We start from the raw sequence: 3,866 nt of genomic DNA on the forward strand, positions 1-3,866 counted from the left end.
AAAAAAAAAAATTTAAAGTGTGGGAGGTCTAGAGAGCGAATAAGAGGTATAATGAGTAAATTATTAAAATATATATGAATAACAAACCTAAGGTTATTTTAGGAATTTGAAAGGAGGTCTAATGAGCAAATGCTTGTTTTTAAAAATAAAAAGGAGGTGTAAAGAGACAGGGAGGTACAATGAGCAAATCTGGAGATCCCAATAACCGCATTCATAATCGTAACTATACAAAGTCCTTTGAAAATTTTGTAAAGATAGTAAGAAATAATTTGCAATCATGGGGGTACAAACCTGTGCAAGAAAAAGAACGTAAGCTAACACAGAAGACCAAAATGAGGAACAACGGGAAAAATTTGAATTGAAGAAAACGTTGCATAAAATCTGCATATCATAAACAGAGAAAGACGAAAAAAGAGTACATTTCCTGCTTGTTGAGAAACAAAAGAAAAAAATTATGCATGGTTGCAAAACTATGAGAAAACAACAACATCTAAAAGATTTTACTAAACAAAAAATGCATAGCTTTTTCAATGCAAAGAAAGAAAGTCTCGTATAGAATCCCAAATCAACTTGTGGAAAACTGAAGTCCCCAAAAGATTTTACTTCTAAATGAATAATGCAGAACTCCTTGAATGCTAAAGAAGCAACACATACCTATGAATCTCAGCTTGTTCAACTTCGATTAAGCAGTAGCAAGACCAAAACCAAATACTTTGTTTCTGAGCAAGAACTGAAAAGATAAAATAAAACAACAATACAAATCACAAATAAGTAATCGTAATTAGTTGATGGCTATGATAATCAGAGTACTGATATTTTGCTTGCAAACATTATAGCATTTACAGCCATACAGCTAGTTATCTACTAAAAACTCTGAAAGCAGCTTTAGTAAGTGGTTCTAACTGTATTAATTGATTTTCTTATACTTTCTGTTCTCATTGTTATACCCTACAATAACAATGGAATAGCTACAGAACAAAACAATACCTGTTCAACTAAGAAAAACAGGGCATAGGTACGAATCAAAATCTCTATTCCAGAAGAAGCAACCTGTAGATATACAAATAAAATTGTTTGGTCAACATTCTGCTAATTAGCAAGAACAAAAGTGTGCAGAAGTGCGTTGTATGTGTGTGCGATTAACTACTGTTCTTTATGCAACACAAAAGGTTTTTTTGTCTGATATATCATAACACTCACAAACCCATACCACAATAGATACAAAATCTAAGGTCTGTGAATATGAGTTTCTTCACAGATGCCATTGATAAGTCAGAAATAGAGAATCAAAAACTATATCAACATGTTGATCAATCTATTACCACTTTTCGTCTGATCAAATTCTCCCTTGTAATAACAGAAATGGAAGACAAACTCTGAAAACGTAAAATAAAATATAAAAAAATCATATGAAAAAAAAAAAACCAAACAAACAAACAGAGAAACCAATGAATTACTCATCACTCGCACAGCTTGCAGGCAGCTTCCCAACTACAGAAGAAGACCAAACCAATAATCAAACCGCAGTTTAACATATGAAAATAATTACCAAAGAAACCATAATTGAAATCTCCATTAGCTACTTGCATGGAACAGACATATAATCTTTCACAAAAGCATTGTTGGTTACTTGAAGGATGACTATTGAAATCGGCTGAAATGTCCAGTTCCTCAAAGTCCACTTCAAAGGTTAATTTTTAGTGTAGTCATTAACTACAAAATTTAATTTAAGACTTCCTCTATTTAACGTCACTACACACACAGTAGCATGCAAAGTGGAATGACACTGCTTTGTCCATTTTGTTTGTTAGTCTTCTGATTTACATATAATCTTAACCTATAAATATGCACACACCTATGTAGCCTAACCCTGGTCCTCACACAATACACATTTATACTCAATTTGCAAAAGAAAACAGACTTGGAGGCCAAGTACACACGCAGACACAGGATCTGTACACACGCAGACACAGGATCTGTACACACGCAGACACAGGATCTGTCTGAACTTCCAAACTAATATAGAGATACACATGAACCTAAAACTGTGGCTGTCATGTAAATTATAGAATAGAATAAGATTTATAAATAGAGATTGAAGGTAGCGCGATCAGATTATGATAAAAATGGTATGATAGAACTTAAAAAGCTCAATCATAGTTTAAAACACATACACACACAAAGTAAGTAATTAAGCAACTTAAGAGAATACCTATCTCAAATTCCCAAAGATGAGTTATCTCAAAATCCCAAAGAGGAGAACTTGACATAAAAACCAAACCAAAGAAGCATGATCACAAAAGCTTGAAACTTTGGAATTATATAATAATGAAATCATCAACATTAGTATGAAACATAACAAAACAAACCATGAACACATCAGTAGATGAAATGTTGATGAAAACATCAACTTTCTCATTCTAGGTTCATATGATCAAAAATAGCGTTTGGCCTGGAACTATATGATATCTCATTCTAGGTTCTTTTCAGAAGGACCAACGAAGTAATCATAGTTCACTACTACACAATGAATGTTGAGGAAATAGTTTTTCCTATTTGTAACAGAAACCAATTGCCTGATATAACAAAAACCACAATTGCTCCCTTCCATATTACATGCACAGTAACTTGAAAGGACTAAAGCAAAACTTAATGCAATTAAAGTACCTTTTCAGAGCTAATATACAAAGAATACAATCAGCTTGACTGTGAAAGTTGATCAAAAAGATCAAAAGAGTTTTCACCTGCAAAAAGAAAGAAGTTTGAAACTGAAATTGAAGAGCAAACACATAACACACAAATCTAGAGCTCAATTTGTATAATGTATAAACAGACCAAACAATGATGTCGGCCATGTTAAGGCAAGGCTAAATATCAATAGAAGCCTCAGTTCTCTATTCTTAAGTCGATCAATATCACCAATAAAACCAAATATAGTATTGAGTTCATTAACTTTGATCTGTAATTGAATCAACAATATAATTGAAAAAGCCATCAACAATATAATAGACTATAGAAACATTATAAACTGCAAGTATGATATATGGCCATGCATCTTTCCCATACTTTTATTTAGTCACTTTATCATGCTTACTTTATAACCTTTCATATAACTATGCAGACTGAATCGACTAAAATTTGCTATGATGACACAGTAGATGAATATGCTTTCAATAAACCCTTATTAGAACAGAAGTGCAAACAATCACGACATGCATAGAATACATGATACCTAGAGCAGCAGACTGGAAACCCAGATATTTCTCAATTTCCATTGGGGGTTTTTCAATTCGGTTTCCACTGTATTCAATGACAGCACCAACCAGTCAACAGCTAAGGACACAGCTAATAAACGAATTTTAAACCCAGATTTGAAAAATAACACTAACAACACAGAAATAATTAAAGGACAGTTAAGTGCCTAATTAATGATTAAAATAGAATGCCGGTAAATCAGGGAAAAGCAAAGAACCACTAAGAACATCGAATATAAGGAAAAAAAATATATATATATATATGAACTTCACAACTTTAAGATCACTATTTGTTACATACAGATTGAAACTGTAAAGAATAGTTTAATTTATGAAGAATACTAAATATTATTATTAAGAGATGATAAAGAGCTAATAGGAAAACAACAAATAAACCTGGAAACAATGAACCTGGTAATATATAAAAGTGGAAAGAATAAAGGGTAAGTTTGTAAGACAAAGAATGATAAAGAGAAAGATGTATTACGATGGTGTACTATGTTGCAGTCATACAATATAATACCCCTCCTTCAGCATATGTAAAGGATAAAAGAAAAATTAAATTAGTAAGAAATAAGTAGAAATGAAATCAGTTATAAAACTCCCAGCAAC

This window comes from Fragaria vesca, linkage group LG4 (assembly GCF_000184155.1).
Source record: "Fragaria vesca subsp. vesca linkage group LG4, FraVesHawaii_1.0, whole genome shotgun sequence".
NCBI lineage: Eukaryota > Viridiplantae > Streptophyta > Magnoliopsida > Rosales > Rosaceae > Fragaria > Fragaria vesca.